The sequence below is a fragment of the Cannabis sativa genome, chromosome 6 (assembly GCF_029168945.1).
Source record: "Cannabis sativa cultivar Pink pepper isolate KNU-18-1 chromosome 6, ASM2916894v1, whole genome shotgun sequence".
NCBI lineage: Eukaryota > Viridiplantae > Streptophyta > Magnoliopsida > Rosales > Cannabaceae > Cannabis > Cannabis sativa.
In genome coordinates this window covers 66970342-66986584 of record NC_083606.1, presented here as the reverse complement: position 1 = coordinate 66986584, position 16243 = coordinate 66970342, and positions in this window count along the sequence as shown.

Below are 16243 nucleotides of genomic sequence, written 5' to 3'. Positions count from 1 at the left end.
TGTTTTTATGTGTATTAAGCAGAAAAAAAATGCAAGAATAGGTATTTGGAAATATTTGGGACAAGGAGGAAAAGGAGCAGAAAAATGCCTATTGCTGACTGGCATTGCTATAGCAATCATCGCGTAGCAATTGCCAGCCCAGTAAGTATATTTTGGCTGAAAGTCCAGCTGGCTTTAATGAAGAAAGAAATGAGCTGAGGTGGCGAAATATGGCTAATGACTCAACAAATATGTGGAAAATGAAGGACAAGTGGACCATGACTTGGATTTCCAATTAGGGTAAACTTTAGTACCCTAATTGGGGGCAAAAAGAAAGGAAGGACATAGAAGAAAAGGTGGTTGCACTTTGAATGGAGGGTACGAAAATTACAGCAGAAAAAAGAAAAAGTACAAAGAAAAGAAAGGAAAAAAGAAGAGAGTACAAAGAAGAGAAGAAGAAGATTGAGAAGAAGGAGAAGAAGGCAACCTCCAAAGAAAGGATTTGAGCTCACCACTCATCTCTCTTGCTCTCCTCTTCCATTTTGTATCATTTTCTACTCTCTAGTTTTCTCTTTAACTCCATGAACATTTCATTTTCTGGTTTGTTGTTTCTAATTTCAGCTATGAACTAAAATATTTGAGATTTGGGTGATTCTGAACCCTTGTATGGACTAGTTTTTTAATTTTACAATGATTAAGTAATCTTGTCTTAGTTCAATTAGTTGTGATGAAATGTTGATTGAATGTTAATTTTTGGCCATTTTTAACATTTAGCAAGCTAGATCTCGTTGGGTTTTATGCCCTAAATAAAACTCTTTACAATCTGATTAGTTATCAATATAAGAAATTTGAAGTGATTGATGTTTGCATGAATTTTACATGCTAATTGTTTAATATGTTAAATATGTTTATTACATTCATACACACAAAATCAGTTAAATCCAGATCATATGTTTATTCACAATTACAGTATCGTCAAAACAGTGGAATGTGATTGTGATCATATGAATCAAAAGTTTTGGTCCCTATTTCATCAGTGTTATTGGATTTACACTAATGTGATAATCAGCGATGATGTGTACTTACACTTGGAGTAAGTGTTATGTTCTTTCCAGGACATTAGTAAAGTATACTAGTTTCGAATGTATGGAGTATACATTGGACTGGACCGATATTGCAACTAAGTTAAGATATTATAAACTCACCGTTATACATATCTTTCCAAGTCAATATCAGTAGTTGATCTTAAGATTAAAAGAATCTAAATCCTGATATGCTTGGGCTCAACTCAGGAGTGCTATTCATGTTCTTTGATTTATTAGTTAAGCCTACTTTTGGGTCAGGGTGATACGTATATTTTGGGAACATGATAGTATGATTGAGTGGGAGTGCTGAACATAAATATGAAATCTATAGCTTCTACTGGTGTATAGAAGTCAAGTGATGATTCCCTTCGAGCTTAGCAAATAGAATTAAATGGATGAGCTCTTGTTTAACTGACTAATCATTAGATCACTAAACACCATTTACAGGTAGCTAAGTGTTTTAAGGGGCAAAATACATTGAGGGGTGAGAACGGTAAAGAAATCCCATCTCGATGTAGATCATCTATATAGAGGATCTTTAAATCACAATAAGATTATAACAATGGTTAAATGAGATAGTATATTGATATCGTGGAACATACAATATGCTCTATATAAGTCTGAGAGTGCAATTCTAAGTTCTAAGAGTGGATTCAACGAAGAATTAATAAGTAGGAATTTACTTGGTAAATTTGGTTCACTTATTGGAAGCTCAGCATATAGATCCATGGTCCCCATTCTAGTTGAGAACATTCTGCTTGTAAGACTCATTAATTGATTCGTGATTGATCAATTATAATTCTAAAGTTAGACTATGTCTAATTTTGTGAATTTTCACTAAGCAGGGGTGAAATTGTAAAGAAAAGAGATTCTAGGTTTATTTATTTATTAATGGACTTTATATGTCTAATTAATAATTAAATTAAATGACAATATTATTTAATAATCTATTTTAGTTATTAAATAATTAGTTTTGGCATTTAAAAGGTTAGAATTGGAAAATTGGCGTTTTTGAGAAAATAGAGATAAAATTTGATAAAACTACAAAATCAAGTGAGGCCCAATACTACACCATGGCCGACCACTTAAGTTGTTTTTTCAAATTAATATTTTCATTATTTTAATGCCAAATAATTCTAAACCTAGACCTAGTAGTTGCCTATAAATAGAAAGTGATGGCTCAGTCAAATCACAAGTTTTGAATAACCTTTTCTGACAGAAATTTCTCTCGTTAGAAAAACTGAGCCTTCCCCACTTTCTATACCTGGCCGAAATCTTCCTCCTCTTTTCTCCTTCATCTTTTTCGACCCTAGTGAAAGAGTAAGTGCCCACACACAGCAAGCAGTAACTCAATCATAGATTGGAAGACTGTGAAGGATCAAACTTGAAGAAGAAGTACATTCGGGCTCAGATCTTGATTATACTCTGCTACAGAAAGGATACAAGGGTTAGAGATTTGAGTGGAAGGAGACATTAATTCCGCTGCATCAATGTAAGGTTTTCTTAACTTTATATGTGTTTAATTTATCGTTTTAGAAAGTTCATATTTAGGGTGTTTAAACAACATACTTGTGAGTAGATCTAAGATCCTGGTAAAATATATTTCAACAACTGGTCTCAGAGCCATGGTAATTGATTTACTTACATGAAATTTGGACTTTAAAACGATTGTTTGTTTGTTTTTGGATGGTATCATGTTGTATTGAGTATTATTTGATGATTGATTGATGTTTGTAAATTTTCGTGAAAAATAATTACGATTCTGTTTCTGGAATTATTTTTATTGGATAGTATGGAAAAAATTAAGCAAGTTAGCCTTTTACAGAACTCAATTTCGATTTTATTTGAATTAGTTATGAAATTTTGAAGATTTGAAAAAATCGGGGCTGTGCTAAAATTTTCCTACGATCGCGAAAACTGTCCGTACAGCTCACAATTTTTTCGTTTTTCTTCGATTTTTCATGCTTTTTCATGGAATTAACTTCCGATTTTTTGTATAGTTTTGTATATATACTATTACTATTCCTAATTCAATTCTAATTATCATTTTGAATTAATTTAATATTTTTTAAATTTAATTCAAGATATTAGTGTAATTTCAATTTGAATAGAATTAGTATCTATCTTCTTGCTTAAAAATCTATCTTATTTTTAAATTTGATTATATCTTATCTTATTTTTAAATTTAAGGTCAGATTTTATATATATATTTTTTAAATTAAATTTTTTTTAGATATTTTGACCTTATTTAAATTTAAAATAAGATATTTATAATCATGTAATTTTAAACATGTTAGAACTATTATTTTCTATAGTGACAAATTATGTCCAGTAGCATTCCAGTTGCGTCTGGGTCTCGTAGTGTTTTGTCTGGGGTTCGTACTGTTAGTGTTAGTCCACGTCAGCAAAGATATTTTAGGTTTTAATTATTCAGATGGTAACAACTGTCTATTTCGGGTTTCTTGGTTTAGCTGGGTATAAATACGATTTTTGGGTATTTTGTTGAAAAACTTTTTGATCGGAGATTTGGGGATTACGTTCGTTTTTTTTCGTCTTGTTTCTTCTGTATGTTCTATGGCAGGTCAGATCTTGGAGCTTGAGAGTGTTCATCAATGGCGGAATGATCTGAATCTAGAATTGCTGAGTTCAAACTGAAAGGAGTTCAGTGTCATCTTCATCATCAGATCTGAAGGGATTTCAGGTTGAAGACATGTTGAAGAAGAGCTCAGTTGCAGCACAAGGGATTGTGCATTAACAATCAGTGTTCTTGATTGTTGTTGGTAATTCATTACTAATTGCTGTTAAGGTTGTATTTGATTCCTTTAGAGAGAATTGGAAATTGTAATATGAACCTTTGAGAATTAGTGGATGAATTTACCCTGGTTCGGGGAACCCAAGCACTAGTCGGCTGAGATGTGTTCTCAGTGCAGATGAAGCTTGTAAAATTCTGGTGTTGAATCTTTGATTTTGTTCTTTTTATATTCAAGCTTAAATCAAGATAAAATCAATCTAAATATGAAAAAGATAGGTTAGACAAGAACTTGGGCTTACATTTGGTATCAGAGCCAGCTATTTCTGTTAGAAATATTGATCCTTAGGGTTCTTGCAAGATTCGTTATTCTGAAATTTATTGTTGCTGCAATTCTTGATTTTTCTGCATTTTTTCTTTCTGCAACACCCAGTTGGAACTAACCCCCTCTCCAGACACGACTCTGGGAGTATATTGCTCTCTATCTTTGTTTTGTTTTTCCTTGTTAGTACAGGAATGGAGATGTTCGCAGAAGGAGGGTCCACATCACGACCCCCAATGCTGGAAGGTGCTAATTACCCATACTGGAAAACCAAAATGCGAGCATTCTTGAGGGCGGAGAATGAAAGAGTTTGGATGGCCATAGAAGATGGTTGGACATGCCCAACGATGATGGATAACGGTGTCACCAAACCAAAACCTACGAGCTTGTGGACTCTAGATGAGATGGAGAGGGCCAATTTTAATTCGAAGGCCATGCATGCTTTGTTCAATGCAGTGTCCACAAATCAATTGAAAGTCATTGCAAACTGTGAGATGGCCAAAGAGGCTTGGGAAAAACTACGAATTAAAAATGAAGGAACGGATGCTGTAAAGAAATCCCGTCTTCGTGCTTTGGCAAAAGCGTTTGAAGATTTATCAATGGAGGAAGAAGAAACGGTGGCTGAGTTCCATGCTAAATTGTGTGACATATCAAATGAATCTTATGCTTTGGGAAAGACTTATTCTAATGCAAAGCTGGTTCGTAAAGTCCTTGGAGTTCTACCTAGGAGATTTATGTCTAAAGTAACCTCCATTGAAGAAATGAGAAACGTGGAGGAACTGGATCTTGATGAACTGATTGGATCCTTGCAGAATTATGAAATGTCATTAACAAGGTGGAAGAAAGAAAAAAAGAAGAGGGATGTGAACAAAGAAAAAGGGGACAACAATATTGCGTTCATTCACAAAGAAGAAAATAAGTCTATCCTGCATTTGTCCGTCGGTTTCTCAGATGAAGCTGTAGATTTGCTGACCAAGAACTATGCAAAATTCTTGAAAAAGAAGTACAAGAAACAGTGTTCTGAAGGTAAGGAAAATGCTTCCAAAAGAAATCCTCTTGGGAACTTCTGGCATAGTCAGCAACCCAGTGACAATAAGAGCATGGGCATTCAGTGTAGAGAATGTGATGGGTTCGGACACATTCAGGCCGAGTGTGCTAACACTCTCAAAAAGAAGAAAGCCCTTGTTGCCACCTGGAGCGATAGTGACGAAGAAAAAGACTCTATTGCAAGCAAAAGTTCTAATGAGGATAAACAGGTAGTGGCTTTCATGGCTCAAAGTCATCAGTCTGTTGAATCTGAGGATGATGGAGTCTCCACTGTGTCTGAAGTCGACAGTAATGGAAGACAAAATGCATATGAAGAGATGTTTGCTCAATGGGAATATATGACCAAGCAGATTATAGGTCTGAATAGTGCCAAGGAGCAGATAGAGTCTGAAAAAGTCAAGCTGGAGGACACTGTTAAGAATCTCAACAAACTTCTTGATGAGAAGGACAATGAGATCTACAAGCTTTCAGCTGAACTCATAAGAGCTAAACAAAGCTTTAGAGTTTATCCCTCCAGGAACGGCTGCCATCAATCAAACTCTTCAACTTCAAAAACCTTATGGTGATCGAACCTCTATCGGATACAAGATGTTGTATAAGCAAGGAGATAACTTGGGGGTAGAAGAGTCCATTACACCAGTGATCAACCTAGACAAAAAGGATGACAATCAATCATCATTTCCCTCGACACCTCAGTCCTCAGACCCCACTAGAAAATTCTATGTTCCATCTGGACCTACCAAGGTGAAGTTAGAAGGAAGAAGAATTGCCCGGAGAATATATCTCGGATGGAGAGATTCATCCCAAAGTGTGTCACTTCGTAACAGGAGGGGTCATATTCGACCCGTATGCTATAAGCCGAACTACTTGAAAGCTATGATCAATCGACCTATGAGTTTTCAAAAACCCAATAAAACTCGAAAGGAAGGATCTCAATGTGAGTGGAGATTGAGGGCTGATCGTGAATCGAATGTTGGGTTGGTAGCTCAAGTTTCACTGTCTGCATTTCTGGAAGGACAGTGGTACTTGGATAGTGGTTGCTCTCGACACATGACAGGCAACAAGAAATTGTTAGTCAATTACAAAGAAGCAAAGGAGGGAGTTGTCACTTTTGGTGATGGAAATAAGGGCCATATTATTGGAAAAGGAGACTTGGTGATGAGTAGAGCTGCACCTCTTACTGAAGTACTGTATGTGAAAGGACTCAAGGCAAATCTGATAAGCATCGGTCAACTTTGTGATGCAAATTACACTGTAAGTTTTTCTAAAACTCATTGTTTAGTTTCATTTGATGGGTGCTCAGTCTTAACAGGGAAGAGATCTAGTGATGGTAGTTATTTGTTGGACAATGTTGTCCTATGTAATAGTGCATCATTGGATAAATCAGAAATTGGAGACTTTACTGCTATTCCAAAAGTTTTAACCAAAAGAAATAAGAGTGTTAAATCATCACCTCGTCTTTCAAGAGCTCATTCATTATTATTAGTGCTATGGTATGGTCTTCTAAACCTTATACTGTTGAATCTTGGGTTTAAACAAAGAAATGATGATATTTTTTTTCTAGTGTATGCTGGTTTTGAAAATGTTGTACATCGTACTCCCTTGCTTCAAAAGAAATATGATACACACATGATATGTTGTCTCGTGTTCCTCATTGCTTGTTTATGTGTCTTCATGTGTGATAATGATAGTTCCACAAACATTTCTCAAAATGCACGTTGACTCAAAATATATAGATAACAGATATTATTTTTTTAGAATTGGTTGAGTAAAAATACATTGGATAATCACATATTATTCTTGATGCTCTCTTGGATTTTTGTTTAATAAAGCCTTGAATTCTCATATTAATGTGTGCAACTTGGGAAGTTTTTTTTATGTGTTCTATCTGATTAATTCGTTGTGGTATATGATCATTATCTTTCTCTGTTTGTTCAGCTAAGCCTTGATTGCTATCATTTTTTTTCCTATGAGGCACTTCATGTCCCATCTACAGGTTCTCCAGTTCTATCGAGGAAGCTCTAAATAGGTGAATTTTTCAGGATCTTTTGAACCTTTATTTTTCCCAAGCTAAAAAGGCTACCTCTTTTAGATGCAATGGGAAGAGCTTTCTTTAGTCCATTTACTAATAAGTAGTATGCTCCTTCTATATTAGTATTTCTGATTAAAAGAGGACGGCTACATCTCTGAGGGAGAGTGAAAGCCGTAGCTGGTTGCAAAAGAAAGAGCCGGAGTGTCTAAAGATAAAAAAAAAGGCAAAAAAAAAAAAAATGGGCAGCTTAATAAAAATTTTGAGAGAGTGAGCCAATGTTCTCACATGAGGTCACTTGCACACACTGAAGAAAAATCTTGGTTCAAAATCCTGTAAAAAATTCCTTGTTTATTGTCTTTCTCAAGTGTGTGAATATGTAAATTGGTAGAAGTTGTCTCATCTTTTTATTAAGTATGGCTCATTGTGAAGTTGAATGAATTTGTTCTTTGCTCAAATGATCATTGCTCACTTGTTAATTGAATAGGCCACTCATTGTGTTTCCTCTTTACAAGTTGAACATGTTAATTCTTGAGATATATCATTTGGCATGTTTTTGATTGAAATAAAAATAAATCTCATTTGTAGCATCGTTCATAATATTGTGGTGATCTGATTGTTTTGCTTAGTCAATCTCTCATTTTTTTTTATATCTAATATCCATATGTTTTAGGTCATGTTGTGAGATGGTTTGTCTTTCTTCTTTAATGTTGTAATAGATACTTTGGAATTTCTTTGCAATGAGGAGTCTATGTTGCATTTTCTGTCGCCATTCAGGGGGAGCTCGTTGATAAACTTCTTATTTTCTTAGGGGGACAATTTGACATGGATTATGCTCAATGAAGGGGGAGAAATACTTATCCTTTGTGTGTAAAGTGGTAGTGGTGGATTTGTTGTTTGGTTGTTTAAAGTGTTTGCTTTTCTGTTTGTTTAGACTCTGTTATATTTTGATGGTTGCTTTGTTTCGCACTGGTATTGTTGTCATTGACCATAATTTGTCAAGGGGGAGATTGTTAGAACTATTATTTTCTATAGTGACAAATTATGTCCAGTAGCATTCCAGTTGCGTCTGGGTCTCGTAGTGTTTTGTCTGGGGTTCGTACTGTTAGTGTTAGTCCACGTCAGCAAAGATATTTTAGGTTTTAATTGTTCAGATGGTAACAGCTGTCTATTTCGGGTTTCTTGGTTTAGCTGGGTATAAATACGATTTCTGGGTATTTTGTTGAAAAACTTTTTGATCGGAGATTTGGGGATTACGTTCGTTTTTTTTCGTCTTGTTTCTTCTGTATGTTCTATGGCAGGTCAGATCTTGGAGCTTGAGAGTGTTCATCAATGGCGGAATGATCTGAATCTGGAATTGCTGAGTTCAAACTGAAAGGAGTTCAGTGTCATCTTCATCATCAGATCTGAAGGGATTTCAGGTTGAAGACATGTTGAAGAAGAGCTCAGTTGCAGCACAAGGGATTGTGCATTAACAATCAGTGTTCTTGATTGTTGTTGGTAATTCATTACTAATTGCTGTTAAGGTTGTATTTGATTCCTTTAGAGAGAATTGGAAATTGTAATATGAACCTTTGAGAATTAGTGGATGAATTTACCCTGGTTCGGGGAACCCAAGCACTAGTCGGCTGAGATGTGTTCTCAGTGCAGATGAAGCTTGTAAAATTCTGGTGTTGAATCTTTGATTTTGTTCTTTTTATATTCAAGCTTAAATCAAGATAAAATCAATCTAAATATGAAAAAGATAGGTTAGACAAGAACTTGGGCTTACAAAACAGATGTAAGATATTTTGCTAACTTTTAAATTTTATTATTTTATTTATTTAAATTAAATTTAAAATCTGATAAGATATTTCATTTATCTTTTCTAATTTTTATTTAATTTTTATTTTTAAAATAACATTTAATATTTAAAAGTAGTTAGCAAATTTTTTTTTGAAATGATATTTAGGTTGGTTGAAACCTAATTTTTCAAAATAGTAGGTTTAATTTTAAATATTTTTTTTAAATAATCTCGAAATTTAAATTTTTTATTTTTTTTCGAAATAAATATTTTTTTTATTTATTTTCGAAAATTAAATTAATTTTTTTTTATTTTATTTAATTATTTATTTTTCGAAATTATTTATTTAAAATTAAATAAATCCTACTTCCAACTATCCAGCTAACCTTGTTGCAGGAGTATGTGGTTTTAGCTTGTATGTAAGTTTTTAAAACCTATTATTACTTGATTGCAAATAGCCATGGTTACTTTTTGCTAGATCTAATGATCTGATGGCTCCCTTGGTCAAGTTAATAATTTGTAACAGGTAAATTTTACAATCTTCTTTCATCTGTGTATGACCTAGCAATATGATAGGATCCATCCAAAGTGTGCCTGTGTGAGCCTATATGTTTATGTTATTTTAATATAGATGCATACAGGTTGTTGCTAAATAAAATGTCACACCATGATAGATTTTATTTAGGTCCATTTAGTTATTGGACCTATTCAATTAATAACAATTATTTATTTTAAGGTTAAATTCCTCTCTTTTGGGCCTTGTGTGAGAGTTGGGAGCCATAGAAGTGGGTACGACATACTGAACATAGCACCCCCTAACATGAACTACCCCAATTGTGAAGGCCCATTTGCCTGATTTGAATAACTGTACTAGGTTAATTATATTAGTTTGACCTAATAAAATTGAATTAGCAACATAATTAACTTTTAAAATATATGAAATTTATTTTCATTTTAATATTTTAAAGTTAATTTTTAAGAAAAACACTTTTAGTTTAGATATTAATTCTAGACAAACTATTTGTATTTTTCTTGTATTTAATTAAATATAGAATTTTAACTAACTAGATTCTTTCTGGAGCTTATTTAATTAAATATTCCTATTTAAGTTATAAATTAGTTGTATCAACTGATTTTTCTCATCTAACTTAAATTTGAATATTTGATTTAAATTTTAAATCAAGTTGAGGAATCCTAGGCATTAGTTATTAAAGATTCTTAAGATATTTTTTAAGTTAATATCTTTTCGAATATTAACTTAAAATGGAATATTTTAGATATTTTTTTGTTAATATCTTTTCAAATATTAACTTTAAAAAGATATCTTCAAATTAAGTGGTTACAACTTAATTTTGATATTTAATTAAATCTAAATTTGAAATTATTTAAGTTTTAGATTTTTTCTATCTAACTTAAATTAGATATTTTTCAAATTTTGAAAAGATACTTAGTCAAATAAGATATTTTCTAGATAGTAATTTCTTGACTACTTATTATTTCTAATATTTAAGTAGGAAAATATTATACTTTGTGAAATTAATTATTTAAATAATTAATTTTGGTACAATTTTATTAAGTATATTTTTCCTAGTATTAAATAGAAATTAATAATTAAGCTTTCTCTACACTTAATTATTTATTTCTTGAATTTAATACATTTAATTAACTTGAAAAATCTAAATATCTAAGTTGATTTTCATCATGATACTTAAATATTTATTGATTTTTCATGACACTTAATTAAATAGAAAATTATTTTTAGGTTGAAATTTAATTTTTCAACTTAAATTTAAATAATTTTCAAAATATATATATATTTTTTTTATTTTATTTTATTAATCAATTTCGAAATTTGCATTTTATTTATGCAATATTTTCAAATTTTTTATTTTGAAAAATAGATTGAGTTGTAAATTAATTATTTATTTTAATTAATTCTTGGACCAACTACAATCAATGATTTTTTTTTCATTTAATTGATTAATTTAAAATAAATGAATTTAATATATATATATATATATTATTAGAAATTGAATTAACTAGTCAAAAGAATATCTAGATAGGTGATATTTTTGCTTGAAGTATTTCTTTTCTATTTTTATTATTTTCGAAAATTGTATTTTTATATACTTTAAATTTTCGAACCCAATAAATATATTCTCAAAGGAAATTTTTAAGTTGCTAATTATTTAATTTAATTCAACTTAAATTAATTTCCTTAATATTTATATTTAAGATTATTACTAAGATGGAAATAATTAATTTTATTTCAATCACCATCTAAGTATAATTTTATAAATATTATATTAAATTCTTATTTTGAATTTCAATTCTAAATTTTGAATTTAATGAGAATTTATTTATTAGAATAATAAAGAAAATACATTTTAAATAATGAGCTTTATTATTATTAAGATATTCGATCTCCATTGTGGGTTTTACACCGCGTTTGTTTTAGTGAGTAATCCTCCCTAATGGAGGAACGTTCATTAGCAATTTCGCACCGTTTAATCTCGCATGATAAGTGGTTTGTAAGTGTTTTATATGGTATAGATCACCCTAATGGTGGCGACCATATTTGACTTGAAAATTGCGAAATAATGGTAGAAGCTCATGAGATAGAATAGCCTTGACTCTCGCCTAAACGGGACAACGCTGGATTCCAATCTTGATCGAATAAAAGGTTGCTAGAATGTTTAACATTTTAGATGAGCTGACAACTCTATTCAATGGATGGTAGCTTTGACTCTCGCCTAAACGGGACACTGATATCAGTTTGTTGAAAACCTTGGAAATTATTTAGGATTGAATTTTTAAGTATTTTCTCATATCATTCCTACTTGCTATGTGCTTATAATTTCTGAATTAATTTTGTGTGTTAAACCATTATTTAATTTCTATTTGTTGATTTCTATTATTTTGTAGTAACCTGTATTATCAAAATGAATCCCATGTTATCACTGTTGACTGAAAATAAGCTGAATGGATCTAACTTTAATAAGTCGAATGAGAACATTAATATTGCTCTCATAGGAGAAAGTGCCTTGTTTGTTTTAACTGAGCCGTCACCTGAAGTGCCTGGGGATAATGCATCCAAAGCTGTGAAAGAAAAGTATGAGCGTTGGCAGAAAGCAAATGACAAAGCTCTATACTTTATGCTTTCTAGCATGGTTGACACCCTCAAAACTCGGTTTTCTAAAACTGAGAAGGCTGCTGAAGTTATGGCGAAGTTAAATGAGCTATTCGGTAAGGCATCACTTCAGTCACGCTTTGACGCGACTAAGAAGTACATTAATGCACGGATGGAACCTCATCAAAACGTGCGTGATCATGTTCTCCTCATGTCCAGTTATTTCCAAGAAGCCCAAGATCATGGTGCTGAAATGGACAGTACTACTCAAGTTAGTCTTATCTTGAATAGCCTGACTCCAGCATTTCTACCATATACATCAAATTATGTCATGAATAAGAAGGAAATTGACTTTCATGAATTAGTCAATGACCTTCAAACTTATGAAAATTTGATTGGAGGACCCAAGAAGAAAGGGAGTAAACCTCACAATCCTGGGAATGGTAATGGGACGATAAAACCTGAAGCAAATGTTGCCTCTGCTTCAAAGCCCAAATCGAAGAGGAAGTGGCACAACACCAAGAAGCGAACAAAAGCCAATAAAAAGGTTGCTCCTTCCGGTGATGCTACACTTAAAGGAAAGTGTTTCTATTGCAATGAGAAAGGTCATTGGAAACCCCAGTGTCCTAAACTTCTTGCAAAGAAACAAGGTATTTCCATTAATAAACTTTAAGAGTTTTAGTGAATTATTATCCAATTGGATTTATGATTCTGGACTAAACTTTGTTTATTTGTTTTCTTCTTCTTATAGGCCAAGCTACTTGAACTCAGATGAGTTGGATCAGCAAGCTGGACCAAGGGTGAATTCGTCCAGATGAAGATGAAGCTCTTCAATTTATTTTGAATTAATTGTTTTAGTTTAAAGACAATTTGGATTTCAAATTTTAGTTAGGGATATTTATCCCTGTTTCTCTCATATTGTTGCAATACTTTTTTTTATTAATAAAGTTTATAATTTTCAAAATTTACTATTGCAAATTATGAGATTGAGCTTCATTTAATTTATCTTCATCAATTATTACCACATTATATTTGTATGTTTGTATGTGTAAGTGTTTTTATTATTGATGCAAATTCTATAATATTTACAACTCTTCATAGAGTTATATTAAATAAACACTAGAAATTATTTCTATGTTTATCAATAATTGTTAATTCTCATACAATTATTAAGAATTTGTTTAATAAAAGGATCTTTTGCTCTGATAGGGGTGGAGAAAAGTTAAGAAAACTATGCAGTTCAACGATCTTTTATATCTAATGAACTTTGGATAGTATTCAACTCCACATAAACTCTATCACACTAAGAGAATCATGATCTTTACAACCTTTAGGGGTGGATCATAATCTCTATATACTTAGGGGTGGAGGTTATCCATAGTACCCTATATGTATATTCTTAGGGGTGGAGTCCATTCCACAATTCCCTATGAAACACATATCTTGTTTAAACATGGAAGTAATATAATGAGTCAGCTATTGTCAATATAAATTCTTGATCTTGATTGTATGTTCCATTTCGTTTTTACTGTTGTAAGTAAAAGTTTGATACCTTTGAAAGTTCTTTGTTAAAGTTTCACACTACCTTAATTGAGTGGGAGAATTTTAAAATTCTATACCCATCTTCATCAGGTTGATACTTGTGATAGGTACTTAAGAACAATACTGAAAAACAAATCTAACCATTCACATGGATAGGTATAGCTTATCAGAATTATGAGAATAAGATAAAGAACTCTAGTTCATTCCATTCGAATGACTTGAACCAAGAATTCTTAATCCTCATAAAATTTGATGGTATCTTAATTTTGATTACTTTATCTCTGGCATGTATTTTTCACTTCAGATACTAGTCTGCTAAGTTGATGACTTAGTCTTGACTTAAAGTTTCAGACTAATACAAAAGTCACAACTAGGTAACTCTCTAAACAATCAGAGGTTAAAAGTATTATTTAACCAGACATCTGCTATTGAGTGGGAGCTATCTGAAATGTAATCAAATAGGGAACATTAGAAGATATTCAAGAAGGATTTATGAAAGTGATCTATATGTTAGATATTAAGGAACTGTGTATCAGTTTTCCTTGTATCTCACCATCTAATTTCGATTTATATAAGATGGTACTTACTTTGGGGGTGGAGGAATTATTGTATAATAATTCAAGCTCTACCAGAAAAGAATTGTAACTTGGTCTATTCGAAAATACCAAAAAGTTATATCACTGAAGAAAAGTCTACACTGTATTATCTCAATTACATATTTTAAAATATGAGAGATATGTCTTCTGTTAATTCAGATGTACTTTTAAAACAGTAAAGATTTCAGTATCCCTTGATAAGTAAAGCATATAGTAAAGGATGTTTCATAAGTGTATTTATGAACTAGTTTCCAGAAGTTTGGGTGGATTCAAATATACTACACTTGATCTGAAGATCAAGACATCAGATTGACCTATTTGCACAGTTTGTTTTATATTAGTGCAAGTGGGAGTTTGTTGGGTTTTATGCCCTAAATAAAACTCTTTACAATCTGATTAGTTATCAATATAAGAAATTTGAAGTGATTGATGTTTGCATGAATTTTACATGCTAATGGTTTAATATGTTAAATATGTTTATTACATTCATACACACAAAATCAGTTAAATCCAGATCATATGTTTAGGGAAATTTGATTTTCTATGCTTAAAAAATCCTAAAATTATATCCCTAAACCTAAATGTTATAATATAGGCAATATATGACTACTTTTGCTTTATCCCTATAATACCCCTCACATTTGAACCAAAGCAATTGTCTCTCTCTCGGCCAAAACACCTCCACCACCTCCTGCACCACCTCCAACGACGACGACGAGGACCACCCAGCCCCCTCTGTCGGACCCGAAGCCTTAACCCACCCAGCTCCCTCTCTCTCTTCGTCTCTCTCGGACCCGAAGGCTTAACCCACCCAGCCCCCTCTCTCCGTCGCGAAGCCTCAACCCCGAAGCCTCAACCGACGGTGACGGCGCACGGCGCACCGGCCCCCATAGCCCCCCTCTCTCCGTGCACCAGCCCCTCTCTCTCTTTGTCTTTGTCAAACTGAAAAAAAAAAAAAGAAAAAGAAAAACTCCCAGGTCCGATGGTCCGGACCATGGGGTCCGATGGGTCCGACCATCGGACCTAGCCCCTCTCTCTCTCTCTTTGTCTCCGTCAAACCGAAAAAAAAAAAAAAATTCTAGTGGTCCGATGGTCGGACCATGGGGTCCGACCAATCGGACCCATGGTCCGACCATCTGACCCAACCCCTCTTTCTTCGTCTCTCTCAAACCGAAAAAAAAAAAAAAAAAAAACTCAAGTGGTTCAAATGTAAGGGGTATTATGGGGATAAAGCAAAAGTAGTCATATATTGCCTATAGTATAACATTTAGGTTTAGGGATATAATTTTAAGATTTTTTAAGCATAAAAAATCAAATTTCCCTATGTTTATTCACAATTACAGTATCGTCAACACAGTGGAATGTGATTGTGATCATATGAATCAAAAGTTTTGGTCCCTGTTTCATCAGTGTTATTGGATTTACACTAATGTGATAATCAACGATGATGTGTACTTACACTTGGAGTAAGTGTTATGTTCTTTCCAGGACATTAGTAAAGTATACTAGTTTCGAATGTATGGAGTATACATTGGACTGAACCGATATTGCAACTAAGTTAAGATATTACAAACTTACCGTTATACATATCTTTCCAAGTCAATATCAGTAGTTGATCTTAAGATTAAAAGAATCTAAATCCTGATATGCTTGGGCTCAACTCAGGAGTGCTATTCATGTTCTTTGATTTATTAGTTAAGCCTACTTTTGGGTCAGGGTGATACGTATATTTTGGGAACATGATAGTATGATTGAGTGGGAGTGCTAAACATAAATATGGAATCTATAGCTTCTACTGGTGTATAGAAGTCAAGTGATGATTCCCTTCGAGCTTAGCAAATAGAAGTAAATGGATGAGCTCTTGTTTAACTGACTAATCATTAGATCACTAAACACCATTTACAGGTAGCTAAGTGTTTTAAGGGGCAAAATACATTGAGGGGTGAGAACGGTAAAGAAATCCCATCTCGATGTAGATCAT